Here is a 24,888-nt window from a genome sequence, read left to right on the forward strand (position 1 = left end):
TCATATAAGCCGATCTTGGGTCTTGACTTCTTGAGCCTCTAGAGGGCGCAATTCTCATCCAATTTAACTGAAATTTTGCACGTGGTGTTTTGGTATCACTCCCAACATTTATGCGAAGTATGGTCCAAATCGCTCCATAACCTGGTATAGCTGCCATATAAACCGATCTGGGATATTGAGTTCTTGAGCCTCTAGAGAGCGCAATTCTCATCCTATTTGTCACAAATTTTGTACAACGGCTTCTCCCATGGCCTTCAATATACGTGTGCAATATGGTCTGAATCGATCTATAGCTTGACACAGCTTCCATATAAAACTATCTTCCGATTTTGCTTCTTGAGCCCCAAATCGGACTATAACTTGATATAGCTCCTCCTCCTCCGTCCATATTCATTATTCTTTGTTTGCCTAAAAAGAGATACTGCGCTAGGATCTTAACAAATGCTAACCATGGTGGAGGGTATATAAGATTCGGTCCGGCCGAACTTAGCAAGCTCTTACTTAAATCTTCTTATTCAATTGGATAGTGATCACATGAAGCCCTTTCCACCACTGTGCATTTTCTAAAGTGCTCAGCTCAGTCAAGTATTCGCTCTCTCCTTGTCATATGATTTGCATTTGTCACTGCAAGTACCCGCAACGTGATGCTATGCCAATGAGATGCAGAAATTTTCGAGTGGCATCATCACAAGCCACAATCAATCGAATGCCTCTATTCTTCATCTAAAAAGTATGAGCCTTGCCATTTCTAATAAACGTCGATACATACATCATGATTACTACATACGAGTACATACATGTATGCTACTACAATATACAAATGACGAGTCCTTGTACAAGTATAAGCACAGCGAACAGTGTAAATAGTTACAGCGTTAGTTTGTAAACAAACAAAGGACGTGTCCTGATTATGCATTCACTCATCCGTATAGATGAATGAGTGGGTGTATGTCGTTGCATCAATCTACTCGATTTTTTAAAAGTCTTTTGAATATGCAATTTCTGTTTTGTTTCAAGAGATCTGTCAATATTTAACAGCTAGCGAACCAACAATACACACAGAGCATTTTTTTTTTAGACCAAAAAAAAAAGTTGAAATAAAGGAGCAATTGTGTGTGAATGAATGTCGTTGCATCATGCTAACCATTTGAAGTGTAATTTGGGTTGGGATTAATACTTCATTCAGTGTAAATGTTTATTTTCGATATGAGATGAAACGAACAAACACGAATTTTAAGCATAGATCATGGAGAAATTTTACAAAAAAAGGGAGATTGAAATAAAGACTAAATTTCCCATGAATATTCCATTAAGGAAACGGGGATACTTCTCCCTTATTAATGAGTGCAGTCCGATTAAAGTTTATGCTCAATGACAAGGAGCCTCCTTTTTCATGCCGAGTCCGAACGGCGTGCCGCATAGTGACACCACTTGGTAGCATGGCAGGATAGCTCACCAATTTAGCCAGTAGTTGTAAGGGGAAAACCACCGCTGAAAATATTTCTGATGTTCGCGCCAGTATTTGAACGCAGACGCTCGGCGTCATAGCAGACTTACTAAACTCTGCGCCACGATGGCCTCCATAAAATAAAGAACGAATCGAAAAACAAAAAAAAGATGGGCCGTAGAATGGTGTAAAAGTGGAAAAAATATTCTTGGATATCTATTATATAACAAGTAAAAGCGTGCTAAGTTCGGCCGGGCCGAATCTTATATGCCCTCCACCATTGATCGCATTTGTCGAGTTCTTTCCCGGTATCTCTTTTTTGTCAAACAAAGGATAAAAAAAGAATTGCTATGCTAATTGAATTGAGTGTTGGAGACCACAGTAGATGTCTATGTGTAAAATTTCAGCGAAATCGAATAAGAATTGGGCCCTTTAGGGGCTCAAAAAGTAAAATAGGGAGATCGGCTTATAGGGGAGCTGTATCAGGCTGAAGACCGATTCAGAACGTATTTGACACGACTATTAAAGGTCATGGGAGAAGCCGTTGTACAAAATTTTAGCCAAATCGGATAATAATTACGCCCTCTTGAGGCTCAAGAAGTCAAGATCCCAGATCGGTATATATGGCAGCTATATCAGGTTATGGACCGATTTGAACCACAGTTGGCACTGTTGTTAGAAGTCATAACAAAACACCTCATGCAAAATTTCAGCCAAATCGGATAGTTATTGCACTCTCTAATGGGTCAAGAAATCAAGACACCATCTCGGTTTATGTGACAACTATGTCAGTTTACGGATTCAGTCAATTTCGGGCAAATCGGGTAGGAATTGCGCCCTCTAATGGGTCCAGAAGACAAAATCCCAGATCGGTATATATGGCAGCTATATCAGGTTATGGACCGATTTGAACCATATTTGGCACTGTTGTTGGAAGTCATAACAAAACACCTCATGGCAAATTTCAGCCAAATCGAATATGAATTGCGCCCTCTAATGGGTCCAGAAGACAAGATCCAAGATCGGCTTATATTGCAGCTATATTAGGTTATGGACCGATTTAAACCACATTTGGCACAGTTGTTGGAAACTATAACAAAACATCTCATGCAAAATTTCAGCTAAATCGGATAAGAATTGCGTCCTCTAGTGGCTCAAAAAGTCAACATCCCGGATCGGTTTATATGGCAGCTATATCAAAACATTGACTGATATGGCTCATTTAAAATCCCAACCGACCTACACTTACAAGAAGTATTTGTGCGTGCTTTCGACAGACAGACGGACGGACGGACAAGGCTAGATCGACTTAAAATATCATGACGATCAAGAATACGGATACTTTATGGGACGAATATTTCGAGGAGTTACAAACAGAATGACGAAATTAGTATAGGGTATAAAAATTAGTGGAGGGTATAAAAATGAAATTGTTGCGCTTGTTTGTTTGGTTATTTATTTGTTTGTTTGTTTGTCTGTTCCGTATAGACTCAAAACCGGCTGAACCGATATTCATGAAATTCCCACAGATGGTAGAGTTTGGGCCTCCGGTGAAAATAGGGTGCTACATTTTTTGATATCCGAAGGATAGGGAGGCGGACCCTCCCCCATACCTCAATTTTCAAAAACGCCAGATCTCGGAGATGCGTGCACCGATATAAGCGAAATTTTGGTCAAATAATCTGGGGGGACGCCCCATCCTAAAACCCACCCAACCGGACATGTGCCCTGATTGGGACAACATGGGTATCAAATGAAAGGTAATTAACAGTAGAGTACGAATTTAGTATACAAATGTCCCCCACCTCCAAAAAAAACCCCAAGAGGACACTTTCACCGCTTTGGGCAATATGCGTATCAAATGAAAGGTGTTTGAGAGTAGAGTACGAACTTGGCATTAATATGTTACCCTAAGTGTCGGGGGGCCCCCACACCCAAAAACACCACCCAACAGGACACTTTAACCACTATGAGTAATGTGGGTATGAAATAAAATGTATTCAAAAGTAGAATACAAATCTGAAACAAAAAATTATTTTTTGGTAGCCCCACCCCTCCACCTAAAACCCCCAGCAGAACAAATTTACCGATTGGGACAATATGCGAATTAAACGAAAGATATTTGGAGGCTGAGTACACATCTGTTATAAGAATTAAGTCCAAGGTGTCTAGGGGGGCTCCCCAATCCAAAAAACCCCCAAAACGGGCATAAATGTTCAACGTCACACAATGGGTATCGAATGAAAAGTCTTTGGGACTTGACTATGAATCTAGCGTGCATAATTAGGACTGAGTCTGGGACCGGCCCACCCACTAAATACCCTTCAATAGTTCGATTGGGATAATATGTCAATTATAAGAAAGGTCTAAGACAGTATATTTCGAATATAATATATGAAGGCCGATCAGGATAGAATAGGACAGAAATAAAAGGTAAAAGGAAAAAGTAGTAGAGTACACATTTTACCCTCAAATTGGGATGGACACAGGAGGACCTACCGATCTTTACAATGTAGTATCCTAAGTGGTCGCTCTGAAATCTGAAATTTTAAATGTAGATAACCAATACAAAAAAATTAATTATTGTGAATCTGAACGAGGCCTTCAAAATGCTTGACATTATGGGGCTCAAACAAAACCGTGCTCTAGCCCGATGCTGATATTATTGGGTTGCCCAAAAAGTAATTGCGGATTTTTCATATAGTCGGCGTTGACAAATTTTTTCACACTTGTGACTCTGTAATTGCATTCTTTCTTCTGTCAGTTGTCAGCTGTAACTTTTAGCTTGCTTTAGAAAAAAAGTGTAAAAAGTATATTTGATTAAAGTTCATTCTAAGTTTTATTAAAAATGCATTTACTTTCTTTTAAAAAATCCGCAATTACTTTTTGGGCAACCCATACTTCAGAGTCCGCCTCATACACCCTTCAAACCTTCATATCGGTTATGATTGCCCACTATGGCGATAAATAAAAAGTATTTGATGTTAGAAAACGAATTCGATATCCAATTTTGAAGCTAAATGTTTGGGGGTCGTGCCAACCCATAAACTCCCTCTAAACCAATGGCAATTGGGGCTCAAATTACAGAAATTTGAGAGTAGAGCACGATGCTGATATTTTGTCAGGGCTAAGTACGGGCTAATGCTGGCAACATTTGTGAGATACTATGCCATGTAAAACTTTTCTCCAAAGAGGAGTCGCACTGCAGCACGCCGTTCGGACACGGCTATAAAAACAAGGCACCTTATCATTGAGCTTAAAACTTGAACCCGCTGCAGTCATTGATATGTGAGAAGTTTGCCCCTTTTCCTTAGTTTGAGTTTGGCTACTCCCATCCACCATCAAATCCAAGAGAATGAAGTAGATCTAACATCGACACTTTAAAAGGTCTTTGGCAGTAGAATAGACTTTTTACCCTCAAATTGGGATAGACACAAGTGGACCTGCGGATCTTTAAAAATGTGGTATACCAAGTGATAGCTTTGGAATATGATTTTGAATGTAGATAACCAAAACACCTTCAAAATGCTTGACATTATAGGGCCAAACAAAATCGTGCTCTATCACGCTGCTAATATTACTTCAGGGTCCGCTCCTTTAAACTCCTTCTTTCAAACCGGCCATGTGTGCCTACCATGACAATTGAAAGTAGAAAACGAATTTGATATAAAAATTTGAGGCCAAGTATTTGGGTGTTGCTCACCCCATTAACTCCCTCTAAACCAGTGGCAATTGGGGCTCAAATAAAAAAAATAAGAGTAGAGAAAATGCTGATATTTTTCGGGGCTAAGTGCATGGGTGGCCGCCCCTCCCTACATACCTCTCAAACCGGACATATTTTTCGATTATGGGAAAAAAGGGACTTAAATCTGGTATCTGTTTTATGGCCAGGTGTTTCAAGGACGCCTCACCTCATAAACTCCCTTTAAACCATACATATATACCCACCATAGCAATATGTAGCTTAAATGTGGTTTTTGGAATTAAAGTATGAATCTGACATCCACTTTCGGGGCAAAGGGTTTGGCAATTCGAATCCAATACCAAAACCAAGAGAATGAAGTAGATCTTACATCCAAACTTTTATGGGTGGACCTTCTCCTTACCCTATTTTCAAAAATTTTCGATCTCGGAAATGGAAAAATAAACCAATAACGACACTATGGCGCTCAAATGAAAGGTATTTGACACGGGATCACGAATCTGATATATGAGCATCTACCTCACCCCCAAAAATAGCCCTATACCGGATATATTTACCGACCACAGCAATTTAAGGCTCAAATGAATGGTATTTGGGAGTAGAGCAAGAAAATGATATCCACATTGGGCGAAACATCTGAAAGGCCGTACCAACACCCCCAAACAAGACTTATTTCCTGAACGTGCCAGTATAGTGCTCAGATAAAATAGAAGAGTGAAAGAAGGCGCAGCGGAGCAGGCTAGTTAAATATAGAACTTGCTTATATTTCTAGCTAAAAAAGTAGGCCAAACTGTTGAAAACTTTGGATGTAAAAGTTAACCACCTTCTTTGCCAAAAAATCTCTCAAGTCAATCATGAATATGACCCAAGAGATATGTTGCTGCAAACAACTCAATTGAAATCCAAAACCAAAAATAAACACATTTGCCATACACAAGCGAACTGCATGACTTCATATTTAGAATAACTTTGGTGCCAAATAAAGTCCCCAGGACATGCATAAAATTATATATGCCAACAAAAACAACCAATGATGCAAAAATTCCGATTGAATATTCCTGGCACAAAAACATTGTCCACAAAGCAGGTATACATATGGTCGTGTGTGTGTGTGTGAGTTTGTACATGTGTGTGTGTGTGTGTTTGTGAGAAGGAACGCGTAATCACTTAGTAAAATTAAAACATCCATAAATGTTTATTGAACCTTATTGCTGTTGCGTTGCGTTTCGTTTCTCTTTTGCTGTGTTGCTTTTTTTTAGATCTTTACCAAAGAATGGCAAATGTGGATGGATCTGCGTTTCATTTCTGTTACATTTTAAATGTGATTGCTTTGGCAATACCCCAAAGATTGCTGATTGAAAAAATGGCAGCTGAAAAGAAAAAAACAACAACTCCCTACACAAAGGCATACATATGTGCGTTAGCATACACCACCTTTATAGCACACTTCCAGATGGAAGAACTAACCAACATTCAATCGGCAGGAAATCAAAGGTAGTTAATAAAAATAATTTCAACAAACTCAAATGGATTGGTTTTGACACTCGGAGCTGGAGGTGGCACTTTGTGAACATGTGGAACATTTCAGCAGCACTAACGGCAACTACCGACTATGGTGATGGTGTATAGGCTAGGGGAACATAATAATTTTTTGCAAATTTAAAATGAGATGAAAAATTTAACATAGGGCATTAAATTACAAACAGTTGCAAAATAAAATACACCAATTTTTATTATCAGGAACAGGCAGGATGTACTATATGTTACCTTTGCATCAGAGAATATTAGCGGAAGGATACGTGACTGGGAAGTGTTGGAAGATCACAGCTTCTCTGATCATCGTTATAATAGAAAATACTGCAGAAGTGGTCCCTCAGCTGATCCGAAGAAAGGTGGATTAAAATAATTTTCGGCACACATTCTGCACGAATATCCGCCTTGGGCTCGAACATAAGGGTAAAACGGATCACAAAGGCCCTGAATGACTCGCTTATGTCAGCATGTTCTAGAGCCAAACCGAAGGGCAAAGAGGGACCGCCATGGTGAACCCCAGAACGAAGGGTTGCAAAAAATTCTTCAACACGACTGTGACGTCTAAAAACCTGAGCTTAGACTAGTAAAAGCGCTATAAGTTCGGCCGGGCCGAACCTTGGGAACCCACCACAATGGATTCTGCTAAAATATGGGAGCTATTATATCTGGTTATTAACCGATTTGGATCGTACTTGGCACAATTGTTGAGAGTAATAACAAAGAGTAATAACAGCAAAATCAGATAAAAATTGCAGCTTCCAGGGGCTTAAGAAGTCAAATCGGGTGATCGGTTTATATGGGAGCTACATCAGGTTCTTTACCGATTTGAAACGTACCAAGCACAGTTGTTGAAAGTCATAACAGAACACTATGTGCAAAATTTCAGACAAATCGGACAAGAACTGCGGCTTCCAGGTGTTCAAGAAGTCAAATCGGGTGATCGGTTTATAGGGGAGCTATATCAGGTTCTTGACCGATTTGAACCGTACTTCCCACAGTTGTTGGAAGTTCTAACTGAACACTATGTGCAAAATTTCAGTCAAATCGGATGAAAAGTGAGGCTTCCAGATGCTCAAGAAGTCAAATCGGGAGATCGGTTTATATGGGAGCTATATCAGGTTCTTGACCGATTTAGACCGTACCGAGCACGGTTGTTGGAAGTCACAACAGAACAATATGAGCAAAATTTCAGCCAAATCGGATAAAAAGTAAGGCTTCCAGGGGCTCAAGAAGTCAAATCGGGTAATCGGTTTATATGGGAGCTACACCAGGTTCTTGACCGATTTGGATCGTACTTGGTATAGTTGTTGAACGTCATAACGGAACACAATATACAAAATTTCAGCAAAATCTGATGAAAATTTCGGCTTCCAGGGGCTCAAGAAATCAAATCGGGAGATCGGTTTGTATGGGAGCTATATCGAAATCTGAACCGATATGGCCCATTTGCAATCCCCTATGACCTACATCAATACTAAGTATCTGTTCAAAATTTCAAGCGGCTAGCTTTAAGCGTTCGTTCACTATCGTGATTTCGTAATAAGGACGGACGGACATGGCTAGTTCGATTTTGAATGGCGAGACGATCAAGAATATGTATACCTTATGGGGTCCTAGATCAATATTTCGAGGTGTTACTATATATATACCCCCATCCTATGGTGGTGGCTATAAAAATACGAGGACGAGCTGAAAAACGGCCACAACAAATCCTGGGTAGAATTTTGCAGCTCCGTGGAGGATACATCTGAGGCCTCTAGGCTAAGAAAGATGCAATGATCTAAACCTATTACCGTAGGATACATTCCGAAGTCGGAGAACGTATAGTGAGGAAACACCAGAACTACTCTTTGACACATATCTTCCGGGAAACTCTCCCATGGAAAACGTGGCGCCAGAAGAGGTTGTCATTGATGTGCATTCGTCGGAGGTTCTTGGAAACATTGTGTCAAAGTCGAAAATTCTTTGAGCGATATACAGTTTTGACTCCTTTAAATCTCATCGCCCGCTCCCTGCTCATTAGGCTGCATTGACTTTCCTGCCACTGCGCTGCCTGATGTTTTCGTATTAGGTTCTTTTCCTATCATAGTCTTCCGCATCTTTATAAAGTTGGTAATGGTACCATCGTCGCGTCCCTGTTCGTTAGGCTGTATTGAGATTCCCGTCCCTGCACTGTCTGTTATTCCAATGCTAGGATCTTTTCCTGTCTTAGTCTTCCAAATCTTAAGTTAATAGACTACTTGGAAGTAGGCTCCATCGTCGGCTCCCTATTCGTTAGGCTGCATTGAGACTCCTGTCGCTGCGCTCCCTGATGTTTCAATATTAGAATCTTTTCTTAAACTAGTCTTCCGAATCTTGAAGTTGATGATGGGTCCGACCTCGGGTCCCTGTTCGTTAGACTATGTTGGGTCTCCCGCCCTGCACTGCCTGTTGTTTCGGTATAAGGATCTTTGCTGATCCTTATCTTCCCAATATTGACAGGGATGGTAATTGTCTCGTCTTCAGCCCCCTGTTTGTTCGGTGGATTTGAGTCACCTGCCACTTCAATATTTGAATTTCTGCCTATCCTAGTCTTCCCAATCTTGAAAAAGACAGCCTTGCTCTCTAGTCTTAGCCAAGCTTGTCACGGAGACTTGATCAATGCCAACCACAAGGAGAGTAGCTTCATGTTACCCTTCCGGTAGAAGACCTCCGACTTCTCTGCGACCAAACCTTGGTTTTGCTTGCCCAAGAATCCCAACATGCGCTCCATTGCAAATTTACTGCCCTATCTTCTGAGGAAGACCGTCGCCTTTGTGTGCTGGGGGATGTCCATCTTTCTCACCAGATCGAGTTTTGTGCCCTCCCAAAGAGCGTAGCTTCCGCCGACGCAAAACACAGCGTAAAGATGTCCCCTCATCATTTGTATGGGTGGACCCTCTACAGAGTACAACACAAGTTCGAAAATCCGCTCGTTAAACAAATCCTCCACTTGGGGCCGATGATCTGGTGGAACCCTATCGGATGCACTGCTGATATTGATGACTGTAAGTCAGCTCATCTCTGTTGTGATTTTTTGCCACTCTGGCGTAAGAGGGCGGCACCTTTCAATTCTCAGTGACCATATTCCCCTTCCGTTATGGATGTGCCCTCCTTTTGAAAGTCACAGTCCTTCATGAAGACTCAGGGGCCGTGCGCGCTTCCTTCGTTCCTATTCCGACTCTGTCTCCCCCCCCAGGACACTGGCTGGAGTCTCCATTGCAAGAGCGCTGGCTTGGATTTCCCAGAGTACTTGAAAGCGGGGAGCTCTTTTTCTTCTTCAGCATTTTAGCAGTGTTATGACTTTCAGCAGATTCTGATTCTCTTCGTGAGATCTGATTCTCTTTCCAACTTCCATAGAAGTGCCTAGAATGTCAGTTCCATACCTTCCAGCATCCTGCACTTTTGCCCAATTGCGCTGCTGGTACATACTCCTCTGTCTCCCTAGTCGTGCACCGGATCGCTTTCTCGGTCTGCTTGAGAGCTAAGCAAAGCCATAGCTCACTTCCGTCATCCCGGAGCCCTCATCTCTCGATTCGGCTGCGATGACTGCTTCATTGACACTGTCGCTGTCTGAATCAGAGGCGGAAACATCACCTTTTCTTAAAGGCTGAGGACGAACTGTGATTGTCTCTGGTTTGTCCGACTCTACTTCATTTATTAGTTTAGGTTAGGTTAGGTTTAGGTGGCAGTCTGCCATCAGACTCACTTCAACGTTTTCGTCCATTGTGATGCCACAGCAACAGAAGAAGAAAGATGCCTTCCAGTTCCTACCGTTGAACCATCCAGATCGCTTTAAAAAGCCCAAAAACCTGCGAATATTCACATCCGCTAAATAAGACATTTTCTCAAAGAAATGAGAACCTAAAGTGGAACTCCATCTGACTGCCTAGTACGGGACACACACACAGAAGGTGCTATATAGTCTCTTCTTCTTCGATGTCCTCACAAAAATGCAAACGCAAATTTTGCCCATGAACATTCCACTAAGGAACGGGGGCAAACTTCTCACATATCAATGAGTGCAGTCCGATTCAAGTTTAAGCTCAATGATACGGGGCCTCCTTTTTATAGCCGAATCCGAACGGCGTGCCGCAGTGCGAAACCTCTTTAGAGAGAAGTTTTATATGGCATAGTACCTTACAAATGTTGCCAGCATTAGGAGGGGAAAACCACAGCCAATTTTTTTTTCTGATGGTCTCGCCAGGATTCGAACCCAGGCGTTCAGCGTCATAGGCGGACATGCTAACCTCTGCGCTACGGTGGTCTCACAGCTTCTGCAAAAGTCGTTGCTGGCAGCCTTCAGTCTGTCAGCATGTTTTTCGATTAGACAGTGACCTGGAATGACGGACACAATGAGTAAGACGTCTGTTCTAGCTAATGACAGCAAAGCATTACACCTCTTCAAGTCTAGATTAGGCCACAAAGTTTTGGAATTCTCACAGCCCTCTCTTTGTGACCATCTATCATTCGATGTCCTTCGGCCCTTCATTAATTAGTCTGACGACTAGTTGTGCGCTTGAGACATTACTCACGGATACAGGTGCCAAGGCACCCACACCTATAGGAGGGGAGGACAACATGCTACGGTCTGACGCAACCACCGCATATGTTGGGTCTTTGGAGTTCATTTTGAGCCTACTCCAAAAAGACTTTAAAATTTTTCGTAATAGGTGGTACCTATTCCAAGATAGAGATATTTTTCTTTGAAGAGCGAGATGAAAACGCGTCCGCTCCACTTAACGGCTTTGGAGTTCATTTTGAGCCTACTCCAAAAAGACTTTAAAATTTTTCGTAATAGGTGGTACCTATTCCAAGATAGAGATATTTTTCTTTGAAGAGCGAGATGAAAACGCGTCCGCTCCACTTAACGGCTACCCTTAATGATAGCTTTTATAAATATTTTCACTTACTTCTGTTATCACCATACTGACCTCGTTTTTCGATTCTGCTGCGTTGGCGGCGTTTTAGTGACAGTATCGTTGTATGAGTCTGAATCGGAAACAGAACCTGTCTTTTAAGGTGGCGCCCTTATCTCTTCACAGATTTTTGGGATTAATATACGGTAACTAGAATTTCTACTATCCACGCCATAGTTTGAGAATAAAGGGTGTAAGCTTATCAGTAAATAAGCTTAGGTATCGCATAATAGACCTTGTCTGGCTTAGGTATAACAACTGCCTTGTTCTCATAACATAGCCTTTATGAGTATGAGAGTTTCAAGCATGTAGAGCTTGAACAGTTGGGGCAATATCCGAACGATCTTCCTCCGACAGGGGTTCGAAAAATTCCATGCGATTCTTCTGTCTCGTGAAAAAACTACTGCTTCTGTCACCATCTGTTCCGTGACCGTGACACATTCGCATGTCGTATCTTCTGCTTAAAGCCACTGTGCGTTTATTTCCCTCTACATAAAATGTAAGGTCTTCAGTAAGTTCACAGTCTCCCGTGGCCTATGGGCCTTTGTTAAACATATTTTAATACTTCAGGCATTAGTGATATGTTCACAGCAAGCCTCCGAGAGTTACTTTTTGACATACCCGGAGTTACCTCTCGTTAGCTACCCAGCATTAATCCGTACTCTACTCATCCGCTCTGTTGAAAACCCTTGAACTTCTTTGCTTATTATTTAGGTCACCCCTTTATTTCATATCTGATAGTAGATCTGATTCGATAATTAAACAAAAAATCGATTTAGCTTCGTTAAAGGAGAGGGAATCCACTACACTGAGTTAAATGGATAAATAAGCAAAAGCCGTCGACTTTACCCAAACAAAAGTCAATTTATTCCATAAGAATACTCACAAGCTGTAGGGCTTACCATTAGTTTGCTATGATATCGATTTCATGTGAAAACAGCAATACCGATATCAACTATCAATTCCCTTGTGTATTGTTGCCAGATTGGCGGAAAGTGTTTTCCTTTCAATCAACTTCGACATATTTTTCTTTTTTTCTTTCTTTTGTGAATTGAACGACTGGAAAAATAGCAGCACCAGCATTCTCTCATGGCATTTGAAGGTTTTTTTTCTTAGCCAGTGTTCACTGATCCCACCACCTGGCCCTCATACTCATCAGGCCCCCCATTGGATAGGGGGAATATTGGCAAATTGGCAACAAAGTAATTTGTTTGAATGTTCAACAATATTATTGCAATGATATCATGCGGCGAAGGCGGATATCTGCAAATCGAAATTGATTTAATGAATAACTGAACATCGAATATTCGCAATATGTTCCAATGTGTTATGGGATGTTAGCCAAATATGCGATAGAACAAAAATTACACCTCATTGTTATATTTTTTTTAGTCATAAAACGAAAAGCGTCGGTGGGTAGGTAGAACTTTAAGGCATTATGAAAAATTGAATTGAATTCCCAATGGTTGCCACTCGATTAAAATGGTTATTTGCTGGGTTTTTAGTTTTGATTTTTATTCTCAGAGTAAGAAAGTAACTTTTATTGACACTCAGGTCTAATGTTAATAGGTGGAAGGGAAATTATTTGTATTGGAAATTTTTTCAGCAGATGATTGACCAATTATCTAAGGATAAATGTTTGCCACCCTCAAGACCTGAAAAGGGAGTTAAAACTGAGGAGGATATAGACATTATGGTCAAGCGGATACCGAAGGCTCTGAATCACTCGCTTAAATCAACAAATCCTTGAACCAAACCACGGGGCAGATAGCGACCCCAGTGGTGGACCCCAGTACTGGTTAGTCTAAGGAAGAGTTGCAGAAAAGTCTTCAACAGGGAGGAAGCCACAAGCTAAACGCTAATGGACTTTGCGCTGATAAGTTGTTACCTTGCCTCCAGCAATGGCATTGACATATTCCAGTCCAAACGTTATGCTAGCGAAAGCGACTGATGACAATCATATATTAGCAGGCGGCTTTAACACCCGAGCAGTAGAATAGGGCATGCAATCGACCAACTCTAGAGGAAGACGGTATAGATTCCTGCATTCAGACGCCCCTGATGTGAAGGCACAGTCCCCGACACAACGCTTGTGTCTTAGAGAATCGCTGCAAGTGATCCGCAGTACACCGACTTCCTTCTTTGACCCAGAGATGCCTTGGAATGGAATTTGAACAAACTAGAACCATCTCTGCATCTAGGCGAGATCAACCTACACACGCAGGAATCTGAACCCAGCGGAAACGCCTCAATAGCAGCGAATCTCATCACGTCAATAATTGCTAAGGGCCCAAGATTAAGTTGCCGAGATCAAACAGACCCACAGTACACTGGTGGAATGACTCAATCGACGAACACAGACGTAATTGCATTCGAAAAAGGCGAAAGTACATCGGAGGTTAGAATATCCGCCTATGACGTTGAAAGCCTGTGTATATCCAAATGTGGCTCAATCTGGACAACATTCAACAAAACGGTGTAGAGGTATACCAAAACTCACTGTGCTAGTTTCCATCGAAATCCGATGAAAAATTCTCCTTTTATAGGCTCAATACCCTATGTCGGGAGATCGGTCAATATGGCAGCTATATCCAAATATGGTCCGATCTGGACAACATTAAACAAATAGGTGTTGAGGCATACCAAAACTCACTCAGATGAAAAATGCTCCTTTTATAGACTCAATACTCTATATCGGGAGATCGGTCAATATGGCAGTTATATCCAAATATCGTCAGATCTGGCTCACATTTGACAGGAATGGGTAGGGGTCTTCTAGAACTTACTGTGCTAAATTTGATCGTAATCGGGAAATAAATGGATTTTTTTATGACCTTAATACCCTATATTGGTAGTTCGAGCGGTCGGTCTAATGGCATTTATATCCAAATATGGTCCGATCTGGACTACATCTCGCAGGAGTGAGTAGTGGTTTATCAAAATTCACTATGCCAAATTTTATCGAAAACGTATGAAAAATTAATTTATTGATTTTAGACTTTCAATCGAGAGATCGGACTATAAAGCGGTTATATATTTAACTAGCTGACCCGGGTCCGCTCAGCTGCACCTTCTTTTACTTTATATGGAACAAAATTTTCCTTGGAATATTAATTTTCGACAATTAAAGAGCTTTTAGTGAAATACCATGCTACGAAAATATTATATCGCTTGACTAACCCTGAAAAATATCAACATTGTGCTCTTCTTTCAAATACCATTTATCTAAACCCCATATTGCCATTGGTTAAGGGAGTTTACACGATGAGGCGTCCCGCAAACACATGGCCCCAAAATAGGTTAACAAATTCGTTTTCTAATCTCAAATACCTTTCATTTGAGGCACATTTTGTCATGGTCGAAAAATTTTTACCCTCTGGGAGGTGTTTTGGGGAAGGGGTGATGCCCTAAATATTGGGTTGCTCAAAAAGTATTTGCGGATTTTTTTAAAGAAAGTAAATGCATTTTTAATAAAACTTAGAATGAACTTTAATCAAATATACTTTTTTTACACTTTTTTCTAAAACAAGCTAAAAGTAACAGCTGATAACTGACAGAAGAAATAATGCAATTACAGAGTCACAAGCTGTGAAAAGATTTGTCAACGCCGACTATATGAAAAATCCGCAATTACTTTTTGGGCAACCCAATACATGGTCTTACATTTGGATATCAAATTCGTATTCTACTCCCAAAGACCTTTCATTTGAGCCCCATATTGCTATGGACGTACATTTGTCCCATTGGGGGATATTTTTGGGGAGAGGCGTCTCCCCAAACACTTGGTCCCATTTTTGGATATCAGATTCGAATTCTACACTCAAATACCTTTTATTTAAGCCCCATATTCCCATGGTCAGTATGTCCTGTTTGGGGGGTATTTTGGGGAAGGGGTGGACCCCCAGAAACGTGGTCCCACATTTGGATATTAGATTCGTATTCTACTCGCAAATACCTTTCATTTGAGTCCCATATTACCATGGTCGGTAAATATGTCCGATTTAGGGGTGTTTTGGGTATTGGGTTGGTTCGCCTAACACTTGGTCCGACATTTGGATATCAGATACGTTTTCTTATCCTAAATACCTTTCATTTGAGTCCCATATTGTCGCGATTGTTCTAAATATAATTTTGGTCGGTTTTAGGGTGGGGCGGCCCCTCTATGTACCCTATCGGAAATTTGGATACCAAATTTTTATTTTTAGATCAGATTTATATACAAAGGATTCGAAAGCATCAAAAATTGTTCGCAAAATGTTTTACATATCCAAGAAAATTGCAAAATTACAAATACCCAGCTTTTGGGTATAAATGGGTTATTAGTTATATTGGTATTTAACCAATTTACCGGGTAAGTACCTTTTAGGTATTTACCCATCGCCCATCTCTAGTTATGACAGGTCACTATTTGATCGCTAAACATGCCGACAGCTTCTGCAGAAGCTGTGAAAACATCGAGGAAGAAGAAATTATAGAACATCTGCTGTGGTGTGTGCCCCGCACTGACAGTCAGAAGGAGTTCCACTTTAGTTCATATCTTTAAGAACTTCTGATTTAGCGGATGCGAACATTCGCAAGTTGTTGGGCTTTTTAAAGCGATCTGGATGGTTCAACAGTAGGTATTTACCCATCGCCCATCTTTTTGATATTTAGCCATCTCTAATCATGACAGGTCACTGCCTGATCGTTAAACATGCTGACAGAACGAGGGCTGCAAGTAACTACTTCTGCAAAAGCTGTGAGAACATCGAGGGAGAAGAAACTATAGAACATCTGCTGAGGTGTGTGTCCCGCACTGACAGTCAGAAGGAGTTCCACCGTAGATTCTCATTTCTTCTAGAGCTTATGTGATTTAGCGGATGTGAATGGTGGGCTTTTCAAAGCGATCTGGATAGTTCAACGGTAGGAACAAGAATTCACTATCCCTCTTCTGTTTCTGTGGTATTACAATGGACGAAATCGTCTTAGTGAGTCTGATGGCAGACTGCCACATAAACCTAACCTAGACATATCCGTCCGTCTGTCGGTCTGTCTGTATGCCGAAAGCGCGCTAACTTCCGAAAGAGTAAAGCTAGACGCTTGAAATATTGCGCAAATACTTCCTATTAGTGCAGGTCGGTTGTTTAAATAGTTTAAAGCCTGAATTTTCATCCGATTTGGCTGAAATTTGGAATAAAGACTTGTGTTATGACTTTCAACAACCGTGCCAAGTATGACCCGAATCGGCGGATTTGGCTTCTTGAACCCTTAGAAGCCTCAATTTGTATCCGATTTAGCTGAAATTTGGAACATAAACTTAAAATATGACATCCAACCTCCATGCCAAGTGTGATCCGAATCGGTCTATAAACAGATATAGGCCCCACATAAACTGATCCCCGGTTTTGACTTCTTGATGCCCTAGAAGCCTAAATTTTCATTTGATTTTGCTGAAATATTGGCCCAAATCCCTATTTTATAACTTAACATCAGTGCCAAGTTTTATCCGAATCGGTCAATATGAGGATATAGGACCCCCTTTACCTTTATCACTTATTGGGACCAAAATAATTCTAATGCAAACTCAGTTAATAAAGGTACATTTTTAGCGGAAGCCATGGTGGTGGGTACCCAAGATTCGTCCCGGCCGAACTTTGCATGCTTTTATTTGTTTTATTCGATCTTCTTTCAAATCCAATAGAGATGAGTTCACCTTCTATTGGGCGTTAATCTTCAAACAGATTAATTAAATAATCGCAAAAACAAATATATACATTTATTTGTATTAATTGTCTGTCAAAGATTTCACTTAACAATCGCCTATCCAGGTCACTTTATTCAAACCATACCCTAGCCGAAAGTATTTGAGGTACACCCTTAAAAACTGCCCGGAGAAACTAAGCAAACGTTACCTAGATACAAAATGTAAGCGATTAATACATACAAACCTAAGCATGGTTAGACACATTTATACATTCACAAATGGCTACAAATCGGAACATGCGAAGATCTTTAGGGTATACAATCAATGGGTGTAGTAAGTTAGCAAAATAAGTTTCTCCATAAAACAACAAAAGAAAGAGTTTTTCCTAAAAAAAAGACATCATAGGGATGAAGCTGGACAAGGAAAACTGTAAAAACATCCAATATATCAACTACTTAGACACACACACACACTCGCATGAACATATCTATACACTTTCAGATGTGCCGGAAACACCTGTGATAGAACATTTATTCACTTAAAAACATCACAGGACAACGAACACCCATAACACAAATTCCCATACAGTGTAAACATACAAGTGTGTACATGTATTGGTCTTTCTATAGGAATGCCCAGAGCAAGATCCAGTCCCATACGAAAAAAAAATTAAAGAAGATAAGTGCATACACATTTTTCCTACCTTATGTGAGTTTCGGAACAAAAATAACAATCTTCTTGCTGTCTATTCGAACAACATTGGCAAACTTACTCAGCCACTTGGTTATATTTTGTTTGTGAAGGTTCCTGTTAAGGTAATGCTGCATTGTCCCGGAATGAAGAAGAAATGTCCATGAGATAAGTTTCTACAGAATAGGAAGAAAAAAAGAAAGAAATTCATTCAGCTTGATGAAAGTATGATTGATTTGAGTAGCGACCATTAGAACATTACCTTGTTGCAGCAAAGGATCCCACGAATCTAAGGGTGGCGAGAAACGTAGGATCTGACATTGCATGGAAGCTAGACGTCGAAAACCTTCAAACACAACAGATGGCAACGGAATACTCCATTCGCCTGAATCGGGCTGCACTCATTGATATGTGAGAAGTTTACCCCTGTTCCTTAGTGGAATGTTCATGGACAAAATTTGCAATTTGCAACCATGGCCTGTCAACAGCTGTGTGACTTTATAGTTGACAACGCTATGCTTCCTATCTCTCCACATCCGTACATGGGGTATTAGTCGTTGCGTCCACCTAGCCCGATTCTCATTCGTCCATCTCTTGTTGCCATCTCTCGACAGTCTCCTCTCGTATGACACGTATATGATCCGATTGAATCTCACTCTGTCCTCTCTGGGTGTTACACTACGTAGTGTAGAACCAGCCCCGTTCCATGGCCTGTAGGTCTAACGGAAACATTCCGGCGGGCTCCGCAACTGTCGGATAAGGTTATGTGAACCTAAGAGCCGCCGTCCTCTGTACCGAGAGCAGATATTTCGCTCGGAATGCTGTCTGCAGCGTCTGGTCCCATATTTCAATCCCACAGAGAAAGATGCTATTGCATGTCTCCATAAAGAGTCTGCACTTGCTCGGAGGAGGCCCACATATTTATACTATCAGTCGGGTGAGTTGGCCCGTTATCATTATGATCGCGGCCTTTGTTGTCGCATGCCGTATTTGCTCTGCATAGGTCTGTGCTCCCTATCTCTCCACATCCGTACATCGGGTATTAGTCGTTGCGTCAAACTCGGCCGATTCTCATTCGTCCATCTCTTGTATATGATCCGATTGAATCTCACTCTGTCCTCTCTGGGTGTTACACTACGTAGTGTAGAACCAGGCTCGTTCCATGGCCTGTAGGTCTACCGGAAATATTCCCGCGGTCTCGGTAACCGTCCGGTAGAATTATATGAACCTAAGAGCCGCCGTCCTCTGTAACGAGAGCAGATATTTCGCTCGGCATGCTGTCTGCAGTGTCTGGTCCCATATTTCACTCCCATAGAGGAAGATGCTATTGCATGTTTCCATAAAGAGTCTGCACTTGATCGAAGGAGGCCCACGTATTTATACCATCAGTCGGGTGAGTTGCCCCGTTATCATTATGCTCGCGGCCTTTGTTTTCGCATGCCGTATTTGCTCTGCATAGGTCTGTGCTCCCTATCTCTCCACATCCATACATGGGGTATTAGGCGTTGCATCAAACTCGGCCGATTCTCATTCGTCCATCTCTTGTTGCCATCTCTGGATAGTCTCCTCTCGTACGACACGTACATGATCCGATTGAATCTCACTCTGTCATCTCTGAGTGTTACACTACGCGGGGTAGAACCAGGATCGTTCCATGGCCTGTAGGTCTAACGGAAACATTCCGGCGGGCTCCGCAACTGTCCGGTAGGATTATATGAACCTAAAAGACGCCGTCCTCTGTACCGAGAGCAGATATTTCGCTCGGCATGCTGTCAGCAGTGCCTGGCCCCACATTTCACTCCCATAGAGGAAGATGTTATTGCATGTCTCCATAAAGAGTCTGCACTTGCTCGAAGGAGGCCCACGTATTTATACCATTAGTCGGGTGAGTTGCCCCGTTATCATTATGCTCGCGGTCTTTGTTGTCGCATGCCGTATTTGCTCTGCATAGGTCTGTGCTCCCTATCTCTGCACATCCGTACATCGGGTATTAGTCGTTGCGTCAAACTCGGCCGATTCTCATTCGTCCATCTCTTGTTGCCATCTCTGGATAGTCTCCTCTCGTACGACACATACATGATCCGATTGAATCTCACTCTGTCCTCTCTGGGTGTTACACTATGCAGTGTAGAACCAGGCTCCGCAACAGTCCGGTAGGATTATGTGAACCTAAGAGCCGCCGTCCTCTGTACCGAGAGAAGATATTTCGCTCGGCATGCTGTCTGTAGTGTCTGGTCCCTTATTTCACTCCCATAGAGAAAGATGCTATTGCATGTCTCCATAAAGATTCTGCACTTGCTCGAAGGAGGTCCACCTATTTATGCCATGAGTCGGCTGAGTTTCACCGTTATCATTATGCTCGCGGCCTTTGTTGTCGCATGCCGTATTTGCTCTGCATGGGTCTGTGCTCCCTATCTCTTCACATCCGTGCATCGGGTATTAGTCATTGCGTCAAACTCGGCCGATTTTCATTCGTCCATCTCTTGTTGCCATCTCTGGATAGTCTCCTCTCGTACGACACGTTAATGATCCGATTGAATCTCACTCTGTCCTCTTTGGGTGTTACACTACATAGTGTAGAACCAAGCTCGTTCCATGGCCTGTAGGTCTACCGGAAATATTCCGGCGGTCTCCGCAACCGTCCGGTAGGATTATATGAACCTAAGAGCCGCCGTACTCTGTACCGAGAGCATATATTTCTCCGGCATGCTGTCTGCAGTGTCTGGTCCCATATTTCACTCCCACAGAGAAAGATGCTATTGCATGTCTCCATAAAGAGTCTGTACTTGCTCGAAGGAGGCCAACGTATTTATGCCATCAGTCGGCTGAGTTGTCCCGTTATCATTATGCTCGCGGCCTTTGTTGTCGCATGCCGTATTTGCTCTGCATAGGTCTGTGCTCCCTATCTCTCCACATTCGTACATCGGGTATTAGTCGTTGCGTCAAACTCGGCCGATTCTCATTCGTCCATCTCTTGTTGCCATCTCTGGATAGTCTCCTCTCGTATGACACGTATATAATCCGTTTGAATCTCACTCTGTCCTCTCTGGGTGTTACACTACGCGTTGTAGAACCAGACTCGCTCCATGGCCTGTAGGTCTACCGGAAACATTCCGGCGGACTCCGCAATTGTCCGGTAGGATTATATGAACCTAAGAGCCGCCGTTCTCTGTTCCGAGAGCAGATATTTCGCTCGGCATGCTGTCTGCAGTGTCTGGTCCCATATTTCACTCCCACAGAGAAAGATGCTATTGCATGTCTCCAGAAAGAGTCTGCACTTGCTCGAAGGAGGCCCACGTATTTATGCCATCAGTCGGCTGAGTTGCCCCGTTATCATTATGCTCGCGGCCTTTGTTATCGCATGCCGTATTTGCTCTGCATAGGTCTGTGCTCCCTATCTCTCCACATCCGTACATCGGGTATTAGTCGTTGCGTCAAACTCGGCCGATTCTATTTCGTCCATCTCTTGTTGCCATCTCTGGATAGTCTCCTCTCGTACGACACGTACATGATCCGATTGGATCTCACTCTGTCCTCGCTGTGTGTTACACTACGCGGTGTAGAACCAGGCTCGCTCAATGGCCTGTAGGTCTACCGGAACCATTCCGCCTATTACGGGCTTCGCAACTGTGCTGTAGAATGATATGACCCTAAGAGCCGCCGTCCGCTGTACCTAGAGCAGGGATTTTTTCGGCATGCTGTCTCTGCAGTGTCTGGTCCCATATTTCACTCCTATAGAGAAAAATGCTATTGCATGTCTCCATAAAGAGTCTGCACTTGCTTGAAGGAGGCCCACCTATTTTTGCTATCAGTCGGATGAGTTGCCCCGTTATCCTCGCGGCCATTGTTGTCGCATGCCGGATTTACTCTGCATAGGTCAACTTTGTATCTAGTCGTATCCCTAGATATTTGACCAATCTCTTGGTCTCCGCCAGTATGTCGTCTATGCGCATATCCACTTCCACAGGGATATTTTTTCTCGTTAGGAGTAGCTACTCCGTCTTTGCATGGCAAGCTGCAAGCCGTGGGAGCCCAGCCAATCTTTTGCCCTTAGCATGACCTGTCTTAGTTTGCGCTCTGTACCTGCCGTATCTCTTGCCTTGATAACTGCAGCGATGGTGTCTGCATACCCTACAAGAAATGTTCGGTAAGGCATTTCTGTTCGAAGTGTTCCATCATAACTGGTATTCCAATGATCCGGTCCAAGTATGGTTTCTACCGTCGCTCCTGATGTGACCTCATATTCACCCATTTCATCCTGAGTGTTATAGATAAGTACCCTGTCACGCAAGCAACTTCTTAGATACGCCGGGATATTAAAATCCTCTCCGAGCGCTTGGAGGACGTCAGACCATCTGCGGCCATTGAATGCTTTCTTCACATCCAGTGTGGCCAAGAGGAAAATCGGTCTGGTGTAGTGGTTTCTTTGCCTAGCCGCCTCTACTCTCTCCACCACATCTCTGAGAGCTCCGATCGTGGACATTCCTGCCCGGAAGTCATGTTGTCTCATTGAGAGTCCACCTCCCTCAATGATGGCATCCTGGAGCCGTGGCCTTATAAGTCGCTTCAAAAGCTTTCCGGCCGTATAGTGGTCTGTATGAGGCTGGGGATGTTGAATCACCTTTGCCCATGCCTTTGAGCACCATCATTTGAGCACCAGGCACCATCCTGTGAGCACCAACCTTTGAGCATCATCATTTGTTCACACCTTCGGGAAAACACCTTCCAATAGACATCGATTCTCCAGAAAAAATTCCGGTCAGTTTTGAGCAATCTGCCTGATGACCTCGGCCGGTATTCCATCAGTACCAGGGGCTTTTCTGCTCTGAAGACTGCGGGCTGCATTCCTTAGCCTCTCTTTCATAAACGGGTTTATGTTGTTAGTATGCTCTTCATAGAGTGTGTGAACTATAATATTCATTGTTCTCCCGTCCATCACCATCACAATTCTGTATCCGAGGCCCCAAGGGTTTCGATTTATATCCAGTCTTAAGTCCTCCCACTTTTCTTTCTTGCTCCTTGCTATAACTCTCGTATATATACCTCTTAGTTAAATGCAGTTGATTCGTTGCTCTTCTATAGGATCCTCCACCTGTGCACTGCGGTTCTATTTCCTCTCGGCCTATTGTGTCGTGGCAGGGATTTTTTGCATCTGTTGTCTATGATTCCTATCACTCGTCCCACTGTCGACGGAAGGTCTAGTTCAATATGCTCTGACCACTGGACTTGCCGGTCAATTTCCACTAGGAGTTTCGAGGTGTCGAACTTCTTTACGTTACACTTTCGTGTTCTTGTACTCATTCCCTCATTAGCTTTGTCGCTTCCAGTATTAAATGAGAACATAATATACTGGTGATCGTTTGCTGTGCAAGTTTCTAGTACACTCCACTCCGTTATCTTCCCTATGATTTCCTCCGATGCAGGGTGATTTCCAATATAGTGCCATGGCACCCAGGTCGCCTAAAGGTTGGCACATTCCAATCTAGAACTCGTCTTCATTTTGAGTTGGTCATTGGCATGCCCCATTGTACTGCTCAAGAGATGAAAACGCCAGCTACTATACGATGCCCGTTTAATCTTCGCATTGTGCCTTCGATCTCATCAAGTTTTGCCTCGAAGGTTTCGATATTGTAACTAGGGGTGAGATAGCAGCTAAACAGCGTGAAGTGATTTAGCTGCACCCAGGTGTATCCATTTCCATTTCAGCAGTTTATTAGTGAGATATCATTGCGGTATGGAATCCAGATAGCAGCTGATTTGTGGGATCCTCAAGCCAGGACCCTTCATCTGTCCTTTCATATTGCTGGCTTATTACCACGATGTCAGCAAATTGTTCTGCGACTTTTTGCGATAAGAGATCATGTGCGACTTTACTCTTGCACATGTTAGCTTGCGGTATTCTTAGCATGCCTGCTGTGTGCCTCCTTTGCATCTTCCTGAGCCAGGGAGGTGATCCGAAGAGCCTTTTCCACTGTGCGAGCATATTAAGCATTTCACAGGGTTAGTGCACTCCTTCATCTAGTGTCCACTCTTGCCACCCTTAATGCACAGTCCGTTTGCTTTTCTATCGGGTCCCTTGCATTCCCACTGCCCTTCTCCAAAACACCTGAAGCGGCGTTTTCTCTCTTCCCGGTATGTCTGCCGACATCTTGTCATTCCAATCAAGAGCCTGCTGGTCTTCAGCAACTCGTTAGCGCAGCTAGCTGATATGAAGACGAAGGCCATGCTATGCTCTCTGAAATGAAGTGCAGTTAGCTGCACAGTCACATCCTCAGCTGTTGTTCCCGTTGCCTTGATCATGCATGAGTGATCTCTTCGGCGGTAGAGAGAGATAGAGCCCAGGTCGCGGATATCTTGGGTCTTGCGCGACTGCAGCCTCCTTAAGGGTACCCTTGAGGGACTAGCAGACCACCTTCTTATTTCCATTCCTGCCCATTATGAGGAGAGTCAAACCATTTTTTGATTTCTTTCAGCGGGCAACCCGTCGGCTCCTGCTGCCTTGTTGTTCTTTAGTCGGCTAACAGCTACTTGGACCTCATTCTTATTATTCTATACCATCATCAGGAATTGGTTGCGCGGTAACATCTTCGCCGCCATCGTCAGACAATAAAAATCGGGTAAATTTTTCTTTCTATATCTTCAGCACACTATCTGTATCAGTTTGATGTTTGATTCTTTGGTAGAATTTCCGGACTCCATTCTGACTCCTGTACTTCTCAAATTGCTCATAATCTTTTTTCTGTGGAATATGCGTTTCTCCTCTCTCCTTTGCGTTGCTACTGATAGCAGGGTTGCTCTGTATGTCGCATTTTTGGCTTCAGAAGCATCTTGACACACCTGATCGTATCATGGGTTTCTTGGGGAAGCTTCCGGTACACAAGAACGGATTTCGGGA

The sequence above is a fragment of the Stomoxys calcitrans genome, chromosome 3 (genome assembly GCF_963082655.1).
Source record: "Stomoxys calcitrans chromosome 3, idStoCalc2.1, whole genome shotgun sequence".
In the NCBI taxonomy this organism is placed as follows: Eukaryota; Metazoa; Arthropoda; class Insecta; order Diptera; family Muscidae; genus Stomoxys; species Stomoxys calcitrans.